Source organism: Dioscorea cayenensis, chromosome 9, assembly GCF_009730915.1.
Source record: "Dioscorea cayenensis subsp. rotundata cultivar TDr96_F1 chromosome 9, TDr96_F1_v2_PseudoChromosome.rev07_lg8_w22 25.fasta, whole genome shotgun sequence".
Lineage (NCBI taxonomy): Eukaryota > Viridiplantae > Streptophyta > Magnoliopsida > Dioscoreales > Dioscoreaceae > Dioscorea > Dioscorea cayenensis.
The window spans coordinates 21662357-21677534 of NC_052479.1; positions in this window are offsets into that span (position 1 = coordinate 21662357).

Consider the following 15178-nt stretch of genomic DNA (forward strand, 5'->3'; position numbering starts at 1 on the left):
CCATCTTTTCAATGATAATTAACAGGTAAGATATTTTAAAAAATTATATCATTTGAAAAAGGCGTCCGTTCATAAACTATTAATATGAACGGAAAAGGGTTGGTTTTAAGACATAACAAACAACCATCTTAAGTTTTTAAAATTAACTCATTCAACCATGGAGTCAGGGTTTGTTGCCTTCGCATAAATAGGAAAAAGAGGCTGAGTGGTTGAGGGACTTTCATTTAGAAATTTCATTGACTTCAAATAATGTAAGATCAATTTTAATATCTTGTGATAGTCAGGCCACTCTAGCAAGAGTATATAGTGATGTTTATAATCGAAGGTCTAGACATATTAGCTTAAGACATGATTATGTGAGGAAATTAATTAAAGATGGTATTATTTCCTTAATATTTGTGAAATATATTATAATAATTTGGCAAAAATGATGTGACATCCAGAAAGATGGGTTTAAAATTCCTAGATTTATCCACCAGTGATGCCAACCTTACCCAAAATCATGAAATGAGTCATTTTTAGGTTCAAAGGGTAAAAACAAGTCATTGATTAGTGACAAGTCCGTATATGCATGTGAAGAGCAAGTGCAAGGGTGTCGAAGTAATAAAAATACCCGGTGAGTCGGGTAGTCAAATCCATGGGGAACAGGGCTACTAGTACTAACTTCTTCTCTGCTATCTAGCCTAATAATAATGGGATAGTGTGGTGACCTAATGTGCGAAGTGATAAATACCCAGAGACGAATATGCAAAGGTAAAATAGAGGAAGATCTCAATCAATAAAGGTGAGGTACCCGGGCAATGCTCCCCCTAGGATCTAACATGAAGTTCAAGATTCGCTAAATGCTTCTAAGCCGAGTCTAATAAGTCGAGGTAATCCAAGAACAACCGGCCCTTGCCTCCAAGCCACCGGTACTGGTCCCCTACAAGGTTCTGGTGGAGAAATCACTCAATCTCAACACCTCACACCCCATATGACCGCAATACGCTCTAGGAACACCTAAGAGTGAAACCGATTCCTAAAGATAGATCCAACCCTAATTCCCGATGAAGGATCCCTAACCCCTACAAGGTCCTGGCGGAGAAATCTCTCAATCTCACGCCTCACACCAAATATGGTTGCATAGAGTCTAGGGAATACGGAGATAGGAAACACTCAATCGAAAGGGAAAGGGGATGCCCTACTATCTCATGACTCACCCTCTTTAACCTTGAAGTTCTAATTCTAATGGAGACCTCTCTCTCATCAAAGTAACAAATCATGCATATACAATCAACCACAAGGATCAATAAAACATGCAAGTAATGGGAACACAAGATTAAAACTCAAATCAACTCGGATTAACTAGAAACATAAAGCAAATCAATACAAAAGAATAGATCCTAGGGTTCACATGCCCAAGTACCTACTAGGGTTTAGCCCTCCATGGGGCAAGTTACAAGACAATGATTAAGACAATAAAAAGCAGCAAAAACCATAGAGAAAACCCCCTTGAATTCGTGATGATTGGCCTTGGTGGGTAGTTCAACGTCTTGACGGATTCCTATCCGAAGCTAGGTCGCCGGTGGCTTCCCAAGTGCTATGATGATGAAGGAAACTATCAAAGTTAGTAAAGAACACCCTCCAAATCGGCAAAGACCTCCTCTCCAAACCCTAGCCGTCTCACCCCTCAAAAGCCGCACAAAAGATGTCAAAGAATAGGGCAAACGAGCCTATTTATAGCCCAAAACCGCGCCTGTCACGTGCCCCCACGCGCCCATGTGGATTTTCCATGCACCCGCGTGGGCTGCAGGAATTTCCACGCGGCGTGTGAACAGTAATTTTGCTGCAGTATTGCTACAGTAAAATTGATGCATTACTTTTCACAAAACGCGGTCCAAACACTCTTCTCTTGAGGCCACATGTCCGGGCACACGTCCATGTGGTAGGTTATAAGACTTTTCTTCATCGACGCATCTTTGAAAGGTCTTGCAATCTTCACAAAGAGAAGGAACATGAAGATGTGGCTGCCTTTGTGCCCTTCCAACTAGTGAATTGACTTGAATCCTCTTTGAAGTTGGCACACATCTCCACGTTAATGAACTCATCTCGTGTCTTGGTCCTTGAATTGAACAAAAACTCCCAACATTGTGTCTTTATAGCCTATCTTTGCTTCCTTTTTACTCTTCAAGGAATTCACAACCTATATGCATAAAAGAACACCAAATACACAATATGAGACATAAACCATGGTAAAAATGATTCTCAATGCATGTAAAACATATATAAAAATATGCCTACTCAAGCACTTATCAATTAGTTTATGCTTAAATACTTGAATTTTTTTGGCCGATATTGTGATGAAAGTACTTATTGTCACTGTTGAGAAGGTTGAGTATCAAAACTCTTAATGAAACTCAGTATTGGGAACAAGTGCCTTAAACGTGACAAAGACACCGGATGAATTTCACCTATGTGAACGTTCGCTTTGAGTGAAAGTTTATGGGTTGCTTTCATAAAAGTTAATGAAAATGGATAGCGCATGGCCACAATAAGTGCTAAGCGAGCATTTCATCTGAATAAAATGAGACAATGTTTGTGTATAATGATACTGGTGTTATCACAAGGAATAACTAGTTCAAAGCTACATGCTATTAGAGATTTCAATTAATATTTAGGTTATTAATAAAACTACTATTTCAAATTTGAATATCTTATATAATTAAAAAAAATCATAAATATACATTTATAAAAGAGTGCATTTTATTAGATTGTTATCGTTTAAAAAGACACATACGTGCATATTCAGCCTCTCCATCTATTTCACAGCCTATATTACAAATCAGTTTGTAACTGCAGCAATGTATACAACTTAGTACATTAATTGTCTTTTCTTGTTCCATGAAGAAGCAAAATTTAAGCACCTTTCTCCATTTGTTTCATCTTCGACTTTGTTATTTATTGAACAGTTTATTGAAGTCAAAGCAACAAACTTCGTGTGAATGTAATTGACCAGACTAAAATATGAATTCTTCCAAGCCTCACTGATTAGCAGAGTAACACATACAGTCCACAACCACATCACGTAGCCCACAACACTGCCAAAGTATAACCATGACATTTCAGACTCATCAGCATCATCATCTTCTTTACTAAGGACAATTGTTTCATTAACATTGCCACATTTTACTGTCAATAGAGGGCCACAAAGGTTATAATTACCAATGTTTGTAGAATGATCATTGAAAGGTTTGATGATGCACATCTATATGTATAGATGTCTGTACGTATGTATTTCCACCAATTCCGATTGTTATTCACATCAATCATTGTTTTTTTTTAGGGAAAGAGCTCACAGAGCTAATTTTATTAATATGAAAAAGAAGGTACAAAAGAGTTCAAATACAGATTAAGAAACACACAAAAAAGCAACCAAATACAAAGACAAAAACAGAAAAAAAACTAAAGAGAAAACAAACAACAGCTAAAAACTGAAACCAAGCGTGAGGAATTGCTTCATAAGCCAGCGGGGAAGATCTTTCCCTTGGTGAAATAATGTGAGCATATGTGAATTAACTCCAATCAAAGAAAGGGTGTTGGTAGCAACCATCCAAGCATTGGAAATGATCTGAATTTGAGAATCACATCAATCATTGTTAATATTGCTCTTTAATTCACAGGATGATTTAGCAGAAATGCCACTCAAGATGCCTTGGTGCCACCGGGGTGGACATGCGCTGTATGAGCTGATGACAAACAGATGTATGATTCACAGAAAAGACATCGGTTGACCTCATTGTAAGTTCTATTACTTAATCTGCTGATACCACTCTATTGAAGCAATGTTTTTGTTCTCTTTGAAAGCTCGGCGAAGCATTTATAATTATTTTATCCATTTCCAAGATCAACATAATGCAGGAAACTTGCAGTCAATGTACTTTTCCTTTGAATTTTATTTTCTTGGTGACTGTTAAGATAGTGGCTTTCTTGACTGATGGTGCACATGATTCTCAATGACAAAGAACTATAACATGAATATCATAGTTTGACAGTTCCTATTCTCTATTTCCGATATATGATGCTTATTTTTAATCAGTTAGTCTCATGAATTCATCTTGATGGTATAGCATTGAGTGTGCTTCCTCATGATTAGTTGTATATATATAAGATAGTTAGCTATTGGATTATATAGGTGTGCTTTGTTATCATGAATTCATCTCGAAGGTTTATCATAAGTTTGCCCATTTGATGCAAATGGACTTCGGAGTCAAACAAGACGCGTAAGGCAGTCAACAAAGTTAACCAGGTTTAATGATTTTATTATGTAGTAAATGGTGGAGCTGCAGTTGTGGGTGTGCTGGGGTGTGCGTGGAAAGAAGAGTTTTGAGAGTTAGTGCATGGATGGAATCAATGCATGGATAGGGATGTGATATTTTAGATGTTAGTGCCTGGATGGAATATCATAGTATTATTGTAATGGTTTTAGTAAGTGATGTATGACCTGATGACATGTGTTATCTTTGGTTGGAGTTATGATGATGATATTAATGAATGAATGAAGAGAGTGGGGAGGAGGATGATTCTCCCAACTTTTACTTATCTCTCTCTCTCCCCAGTCTCCTTTCTCTACCTATCTCCCTGCTTCCTCTCACTCTAATTACCCTTCCCAAGAACAATCTTAGTAGCGCGCAACATTTGGTGCTTTCGTTGAGTCTCGACCATCAATGTCGGAAGGTATGACGATGTGCGCTCGAGCTTTTGATAAACAGTTGACGACCATGGGTGAACAGCTGCTCCGCCACGACTCTATACTTACCAAATTCGATTCATTCTGTAATACTGTCCAGCAGCATTCCGACACTCTGGAGATGATTCAGAAGTCCTTGGCCTCACAACAAGTTGTAATGGCCGATATGATGATTAAGCTTTCACGATCGGAGAAGACACAGTCCCCACAACCCTTGCTTCCACTACCACAGTCACCAACAACATCGCTACGACCCCCTTTCCTTCCCGGACCGACACACTCTCAAGCCTCACTTCCATTACCCTCATCTCGCTTGCCAAAGCTTGAGATACCTCTGTTTACTGGGGAGAATGTTCTCAGCTGGGTTTACCAGATCGAACATTTCTTCATCTATCATCAAATCACCGGTGACCAGCAGCTCTCCGTCGCCGCTTTCTATATGCACGACCCTGCACTCCAATGGTTCCACTGGATGGATACCACCAACCAGTTGTCCACCTGGGAGGAGTTTGTCCGACGTATCGAACTGTGGTTTGGACCATCGTCTTTTATGAATTTTGAGGCTCAACTCTACAAGCTTAGACAACATTCCACGATTGATGCCTACCTTGCGGAATTTGAATGTCTCTCTACCAAGGTTCCGGGCTTGACTCTTGATAACTTCTTAAATTGTTTTTTGTCTGGGTTACGTGATGACATTCAGAGGGAGCTGTATATCTTGAAACCAACTGATCTACATGACGCCATCGGCCTCGCAAAATTGGTAGAAGATAAGATCAATGCCTCGCGATGGCGAGTCGGCCTTCCTCCAGCGAATCGCATCCTTCCTCCTCAACAACCACAGCACCAACCAACTAATCGGCCTCCATCCCTGCCAATTAAATGGTTGACACCGACTGAAATGGCTGCTCGGTGAGAAAAAGGACTTTGCTTCAACTGCGACGCAAAGTTCACCCCTGGCCACCGTTGCCGACCACCGCAGTTTCTCTGCTTATTGGCTGCAGCTGAGGAAGACGAACATAATGAGAATTTCGACCTCGCCGAGGTTGCCCCCGACATTGAACAAGCCATTCCGCTTGATGAAGGATTAGAGCCGACACCTCGCATATCCTACCATGCCCTAACCTGGACAATTAGTACCGTCCCACTCTTAAGCTTCGTCGGTAGCTTTAATGGGCACGACATGGTGGTCTTGATTGATGGTGGCTCTACTAATAACTTCATCCAAGCATGGCTAGCTTCTCACCTCGGATTCACGGTACAACCATCTGAACACTTTCGAGTTACAGTAGGTAATGGGGAGTCACTTGACTGTGTCGGTGTTTGCCCACATGTATCTTTGATGATTGACAAGTCCGGCTTTCCAGTTGATCTTCTCCTATTACCCATCTATGGGGCGGATGTTATCCTGGGTGTCCAGTGGATGCTCGGGTTAGGACCAATCACATTCGATTACCATCAACTTTGGATGGAATTCAAGTGGGAAGGTGAAACTGTCAAGTTTCATGGCATAGCAAAACCAACCCTTCATTACATGGTTGCATCCAATCTGAGTAAAATGAGCGTCCAAGATGACACACAGTTCTTCCACCTTACTATTGAGAAACACGTGAATAACTCAACTGCAGTTATGGGATATGAGGCCCCACATCCTTTTGTCATTCATCTTCAAGAGTTACTTGACCAATTTGATGATATCTTTGCTTCCCCAACAGGACTCCCACCACCCCGTACTCTTGACCATCATATTCCTCTTATGCCCGGAGCATCGCTACCCTCATTTTCAAAAATCTGAGATCGAAAAGTTAGTTGCCAAGATGCTCGCTGAGGGAGTCATTACAATGAGCACCAACCCTTTCTCTTCTCCGGTTCTTTTGGTCAAGAAAAAGGATGGGTCATGGCGCTTCTGCGTCGACTATTGGGCGCTCAACGCCATCACCATTAAAGACCGCTTTCCTATTCCCACCGTTGACGAGTTGCTTGATGAACTCACCGGTGCCCAGGTATTTTCCAAACTTGATCTCCGTGCAGGATATCACCAAGTTCGTCTTCATCCACCGGACAGGGAGAAGACGGCGTTTCGAACTCATGAAGGCCATTACGAGTTCCTCGTAATGCCCTTCGGGCTCTCCAACGCCCCCTCTACCTTCCAAGCTTTAATGAACTCGGTGTTCCGGCCATTTTTACGCAAGAGTGTTCTAGTTTTCTTCGATGATATACTTGTCCTTAGCCCCTCTTGGGACCGCCATCTCCACCATCTCCGGGAAGTATTTACTCTCCTTCGCTCTCACACTTTATATGCAAAGCGATCTAAATGTGAATTTGGTCGCTCTGAAATTGGATACTTAGGTCATCGAATTTCAGCAAACGGTGTTGCAGTTGATCCTGAGAAAGTTGCTGCTATTCATGCATGGCCTCTTCCAACATGTGTACGTGCGCTTCGAGGATTCCTAGGCCTCGTCGGTTACTATCGGCGATTCGTGCGCAACTACTCACACATCGCTGCACCTCTCACCGAGTTATTGCGGAAGAACGCCTTTGTTTGGCACGATGACGCCACCACTGCCTTTCAGAACTTGAAGAACGCCTTGATGCAAAACCCCAGCTGCTTGCTTTTACCCGACTTCACTCGACCCATTCGTGGTAGTACATCGATGCCTCCGGCTCTGGCATTGGGGCTGTCTTGACCCAACTTGGTCATCCAGTGCATATTTTTAGCAAACAACTTTCACCACGTATGCAACACTCCTCAGCTTATGCTCGGGAAATGATGGCTGTCACAGAAGCCATACGCAAATGGAGGCAATATCTACTTGGTCGCCATTTCACTGTTCACACCAACCATCAAAGTCTACGATCTCTTCACAACCAGATCATTCAAACTCCCGAACAACACCGGTGGTTATCGAAACCGCTGCAGTGCGAATTTGATATCATATACAAGCCAGGTACACATAACATTCCTGCAGATTCTCTCTCTAGAGTGGATCCTCCATCTTTCCAAGCTTTCACTACTAGTTCTTAACCATTCACTGCACTTTGGGAGGCTCTTTGACAATTCTATAAGACTCATCAACCCACCGCAGCCCTCCTCCAAGCTGTGCGTGATCAACCTGCTACCCATCCTGGTTATACAATTCGTGATGATTTACTTCTTTTCAAAGGTCGCATACTCGTTCCCCCTGAGTCTGCACTACAACCGTTATTGTTGCATGAATATCATCAATCTCCTGTGGGGGGACATGCGGGCATTCAACGCACTTTTGCACGACTTTCCTCTGTTTTTTATTGGCCACAGATACGTCGATCAATCCGCGACTTTGTTGCACGCTGTGTTCCATGCCAGACATCCAAACCATTTAATCGGGCATCCCCCGGGCTTCTACAACCACTCCCTATATCGGGCAAAATATGGGACTGCATCGCGCTTGACTTCATCACTCATCTTCCGGTGTCCTCTGGCAAGAGTACCATCCTCGTTGTAGTGGATCGACTCTCAAAATATGGCCATTTTTCAGCACTAGGTCCGACCTTTACAGCTCCTCAAGTAGCTGATGTCTTTGTTCGTGATATAGTGCGCTTACATGGCATTCCTTCAAACATTCTCTCAGATCGAGACCCTATCTTTATGAGTGCCTTCTGGCGGGAGCTATTTAAGTTGCAGGGAACCATCCTCTCCATGAGTAGTGCTTACCATCCACAATCGGATGGCCAAATCGAGGTTTTGAATCGCTGCTTACAAGATTATCTTCGTTGTTTTGTCTCCGAGCAACCTTCTAAGTGGCTACAGTACTTGCCATGGGCGGAGTGGCATTATAACACTTCGTTGCACTCGGCCATCCGGATGTCACCGTATGAAGCTGTGTATGGTCGGTCGCCACCATCACTATTAGATTACCTTTCTGGCTCCTCAACCGTTGCGTCAGTCGATGAGCTACTTTCAGCTCATGCGGATCTCTTACGTGATCTCCGGTCTAATCTGTTGCTTGCCCAAACTCGGATGCGTAACCAGGCAAATACGGGGTGTTCCGATGTCTCCTTTTCAGTGGGTAAGTGGGTTTTTGTGAAGCTGCAACCCTACCGGCAAACATCAGTTTCTGCACACAAACGTACTCACAAACTCTCGCGACGTTTCTTTGGGCCCTTCCAAATTTCAGAAAAGATTGGTGTCGTCGCATATCGGTTGTCACTACCATCGACCGCTCAACTCCATGATGTTTTTCATGTCTCGAAGCTTAAGCGGTGCTATGGGGATCCAGCCTCACAACCCTCTCCTTTACCGGCCACATTTCTGAACGATCAACCTGTTATAAGACCTGCCGCCGTGCTCGACCGCCGGACAGTCTTACACGCCGGACGCCCTCTTTCCCAGCTTCTTATACGTTGGGAACACCAGCCACTCTCTGACGCCACCTGGGAATTGACGGATTCCATATGCGCAGAATTCCTTGACTTTCACCTTGAGGACAAGGTGGTCCCTCAACAGGGGGCAAATGATGCAAATGGACTTCGGAGTCAAACAAGACGCGTAAGGCAGTCAACAAAGTTAACCAGGTTTAATGACTTTATTATGTAGTAAAATGGTGGAGCTACGAGTTTGTGGGTGTGCTTTGGGGTGTGCATGGAAAGAAGAGTTTTTGAGAGTTAGTGCATGGATGGAATCAATGCATGGATAGGGATGTGATATTTTTAGATGTTAGTGCCTCGGATGGAATATCATAGTATTATTGTAATGGTTTTAGTAAGTGATGTATGACCTGATGACATGTGTCATCTCTGGTTGGAGTTATGATGATGATATTAATGAATGAATGAAGAGAGTGGGGAGGAGGATGATTCTCCCAACTTTTACTTATCTCTCTCTCTCCCCAGTCTCCTTTCTCTACCTATCTCCCTGCTTCCTCTCACTCTAATTACCCTTCCCCAGAACGATCTTAGTAGCGCGCAACACCATTCTTGATAGTTGTATGTAAAATAAGATGGTTTACTACCTTAATGCTTTTGACTCTCACATATTTGCACAATGCTAAAAAAAAAAAGAATGAAGAAGCCAAAGAAATACTAGTTCGTGCTGTCGTGAACAACAACCTATTGATGCTAAACCAATTTACATAAAATGTGAACCTTCAAGACCTGATTCAGCAACATAGGAAGAAGGTTGATGTTCCAGATTTTTTGGATGAAACAAACTTGGATGCATCTGACGTTTATAAGTATATTTTGTAAACAAAATGAAGTTCAACGTATGGTTCAAGCTTTACTCGATGATTGTTATTAAGAATCTATTGAAATTGTTTTTCATTTGATTAACTAGTTATTTGGAAAATTGTTCCCTAATAATATTGAAATATAGGCTTGTGTTTTTCATCATTTAATGAATTTTGTCAGGGTTCTATTATGTACTACTCGGAGGATATTTAATTATTGTATTCTTCGTCATCATTAATACAAAATCTTTATTATCCTAAAAAAATAATAATAATATTTTTAAAAAAATGGTTCACAATTGTGGTTGTTCAAACAACCCCCAAATGAAGATTCCAAATATCTTTCAGAATCACGGTAAATATATCATGGCGGTTGTAACCACTGGCAAATTTAAATGATCGCTTCTAGTTTGCATTTGGCGGCCGATACCATGGCAGTTTACAGTTGTCGTGAAATGCGTAAGGGGGAGTGCGACAGTGACAAATGGTGGCGGGTGTAATGATAGTTACAAACCGCTGCTAATTCCATCATGCACCTAGCTTACCATGGCATGATTAAATTCTTTATGTCTCATTGACTTGCCATCATCATCATTTTCTTTTTAATACTAGGAACCATGTGGGATGAACAAGCCTTATGCTCCTTTCGTTTTTTCATTTTGGAATGAAAATATTAAAAACCTTCATGAAGAGGATTACATCAAATAATAGATAAGATATATTTTTGGTTAGAGCACATGTACTCTATCTTCTAACTGTGAATTGAGATGCCATAGACCTGGCTTTCAACTATCTTGCCTCTTCGATGTCAGATGTCTATATTCTCACTGCCTAAATACATTTTGTATTCCATTTAATTGAAAGATTTGCTACCCTCATTGCTAATCTTGATTTCGTGCTAAAATGTCATGCTCACTTTCCTGGATGGAAATGAAATTACTTTCTATCCCAAGCAATTGTGGAAGTTTGAAAATAGTGCAATGGCCATTGTTTCTTCTGTGCACTAAGGTAGTCCAACAATGATTACAAATGCTTTTATAGATAGCATGAGCTTCCCTATCTAATGATATGCTAATTTTTATGTTCAATTGAAAATTTCAGATCTTTTTGGTAATTAACTTGGCTTTGGACAATAAAGATACACAAGCTGACCTTTGGAATAGAACATCTAGAGATGAGTACATGGCCTATGCTGTGCACGAGTGTTACTACAGTGTAGAAAGGATTCTGCATTCTATAATTGATAATGAAGGGAGGTTTTGGTATGTTTTATTTGAATCAAAGCTTTTTTATTTAATAATATGTTTGCTTGCTCATTCCATAATGGTGAACTTTCAAGTACCATTAAAAATTCTATACTTCTCCTCTTCTGGGTATAGGGTTCAGAGGCTCTTCCGAGAAATCAACAATAATATCTATGAGGGATCACTTGCAATAACTATTTCATACATGAATCTGCGGCTTATGTTGGAAAGTTTAATTAGTTTGACTGGACTTCTAGTAAGACTTTTGCTTTAATATGCTTTGTTGATATTTTGCTTTTCAACATTGTCTTCAAGTTGAAATAAACATCTGTTGATTTAATAGTTTCCTCTTATGATGGCATGTTGAATATTTTTAGTTTCCAAAAAGATAATTGATGTGAACCCCAAGGATAAGGCCTTGAAACCCAATCACACTTTGATGCAAATCAAGCCCCAAGAAAACTAAAAATCAGATTTGAAAGGAACCTTGACCCAATAATTATAAAGTATCATGAACCGAAGGTATAAAGAAATCTTAACCCATCATTATAAGAACTAGAACCAAGATTATAAGAATATTTGAACACCACAAGAAATAACTTGATAAGTTGGATTAGTTCTCTGAAGAACCAAAGAAAAGAAATAAACCTCACAATTCTTGTCATTCTCCAAGTCCTTACAAGAAAGGCCTATTTATAGGCTACATAAAAGAGAATATGATGGAATAATATTCCAAAGAATAGCATCCCAAAAATAATGTTCTCATCAAAATAGGGAACAAGTATATAAGGAGATAGGAAAACAAGAAACAACTATCCTAGAGTGATATTCTAGAAGAACAATATTATGATATAATATTCTCATCAAAAACAGGTACTATAGATTAGACTAAATTAAGTCAACCAATGCTTGTCCTTCAACTTGGCTTGACTCCACGCTTGTAGCCACTTCCCTCACAGCACCGCTAACCACCTCTTAAAACCTTTTCTTCTTCGATCGAGTAATTGTTCTACTTGGCAAACTCAACGAATCAAAGACAACTTGGTTCTATCAAGAATGATACTACCAATTGCTAAGAGAAGTTTGAATCATCTGTAAAAGCCTGACCTGAGGATATATATGGAAAAATATCACTTTTTGTTTTGGTATATGCACAATTAGGCTAAATAATCCTTCATAAAAGCAATATGGTTTGAATCATGTGTATAATTGCTGTCAGTTTACTAGCCTAGGCTTGGGCTTATATAAATGCCTAAGCCTAAATTGATATGGAATTCATAGAGCTTTAATTGGGTTGGGTATAAATCTTTTGATCTAGTGTACAATTGTGGCATTTTTTTTTAATAAAAGACTTGTCTAGTGATGTACATAAAATACAAGGCTCAAATATAATGGCTTAAGCCTTATGTGATGCTTGAAAACAATGATCCTACCTGGGCTTAGGATAACCATCTTGTAAATTCATGCATCGTCGAAACAAGCATGCAGCTTGTTATTGGTACCTCTTCACACACGCCATCTGCACATTTTTTTTCATCTTTCTTTAATGCTACTTTTCTAAATTATCCAAGAAAATATATCAGGTTGTTTCATTATATATGTACGTCTCCTTTGTTATCACCTACATGGTGGATTAGAATAATGAACTTTGAGAGCAGTCTCACAAAGTTGAATCATGTTATTCGTGGAAAATTAACTTAAAACAAACTGTCTAGTAAGTTAGGTATAATTCTCTAAATAATCCCTTTACTTTTTAAAATTAACCCTTTTAGTCATTTGCTTCAAATTGTAACATTTTCTATCCTTCTACTACTTTTAAGTGAGCCATATTAGTCCTCTTTATAGTTAAGGTTTCAGAGTTTATAGGGATTGACATAACTCATTTAAAAGCAGTAGAGAGACTAAAATGTTACAATTTAAAGTAAGGACTAAAATAGTAAGTTTAAAAAAGTAGAGGGACTGTTCAGGTAATTATATCAGTAAGTTATATAGTGTTGCAATCAATTCTCAGAGGAAATGTTTCTCTTGTTCTATATAAATGACTTCCATCAAGAGTAGTTAGGATGATGAGTTATTGCAATTAGTGTTTGTATCTCCCACAAAAAAAGTGTATAGAACTTCCTTGTTTTTGAGCCAGAAATGATAAAAAAAATTGGTATGTTTGAATTTGATCTTTTAAGACAGAGCTTGCCTATTACATGATCTAGCTTGAAATCTCAGCATGAGTTACAGTTTTAGTTTGCTTCACTTGAAAACTTTCATTATGCAGATGCAAAATGAGGCACTTGATCTTGCCAGTGGTATTTATAAAATCTTTATATCAGCTGTATGATGTTGTTTACCCATGATTTGCTATCAGGTAATTACCAACAATGCATAATGAATTATAAGATTTAGGTTTATGCCATTGTTTCTATTCCTTTTTTTTTCTTTTTTTATTTTTTATAAATAATTCGATACTTAGCATTTCTAGGGATCAATTTGATACATGGAGCATATTGGCTTGGGCAATTTGAAGGAAGGCTATATTCTAGAACTGAATGGCCCAATGAGCCAGAACTTGTATGAGTTTGTTTAATCTCCTATCTCCTACCATCCAACTGAATTTGTTATAAACTGCTATCTTATTATTTTTGTAGAAGACGCAAGTGAAGCGTTTACATCTACTTTTAACAGCCCAAGATTATGCTGCTAATATACCAAAAAACTTGGAAGCAAGAAGGAAATTATAGTTCTTTACAAACTCATAATTTATGGACATGCCTTCAGCAAAGCCTATTTCTGAAATGCTTCCTTTTAGCTACTTTTATAAGATTATTTTAATGTCTATAACATATTTAAAATTGTAACTAACATCTTGAATGCTTCTTCTTTTGAATAGTGTGTTTACACCCTATTATAGCAAGATTGTACCATATAGTTCATCAGATCTCCGAGTTGAAAATGCGGACGACATATCAACCCTTTTCTATCTCCAAGAAATTGTCCTTGGTTATTTTTTTTGTCATACCTTTAACTTGTATTCGTTTTATTATCTTCATTGTATTGCAATCTTGGTTGGTAACAATGTACTTAATGAATTTATTTTGTTTTAGAATGCTAGCCTTTGAGGTTCTTGGTCTTTTTTATTGATTAGCTAGTGGATGCGCCTTTCTTCTTTTTCTCTTATACTGGTTTTTGGCCATTTATACTCTTGAAATAAGGAAGAGAACATTAAATTAAAGTCTCAATTCATTCATCAACTTTAAATGCAAGATTTTAATTATAAAAAACTAGGATAAAAAAAAAGTATGATTCATCTATCATATTCACAAAGTAAATCTGGTTTTATATATTTTTTTAAGTTAATAAAATTGATTTATATGTTTAGTTTTCCTTCACACTGATTAATATTAGGGGCTTACCCTTAATGGAAGTCATGAACTCATAATCACTTAAAACCTTAAATAATTAAAATTTTAATTTGAGATCCACTTATGTTTGGTCAATCAACCTTATTAAAAGCCAGACAAGAATAAAGGACCTACACATGTAAATATGTTGTATTATAAAACTAGAGTGAGACATCTAATATGTCACATTCATTAGACAATTATTAAACAGAGGAAGCAAGATCACTTACTTCCACCCATATCAAATTAGACAAGGCAATCGAAGGGATTAAGATTTGCATTTGAAGAAAACCAAGAGATCTTCCAATCTATTACGTTTGGGGCTAGGAATTTATGAGAACGTTAGATCAAGAATCCCTTGTGCTGATTCAAATAATAATATTATAGGCCATAATAATTATTTAACTTTGCTTACTTTTAAATTATTATAAACATAATTAAAATCGAAATTGAATTTAAAATAACCCTTATAGATTAAATATGTTGGTGATTGCATTACACTTCCCAACCTGTTTTATCCTTTAAACAACAAAATTAATGGAAGTCAGTATAAATTATATTTCATGTAAAAAGGAAAAGTTTCACACATCCCTTCTCGACCATATTCAG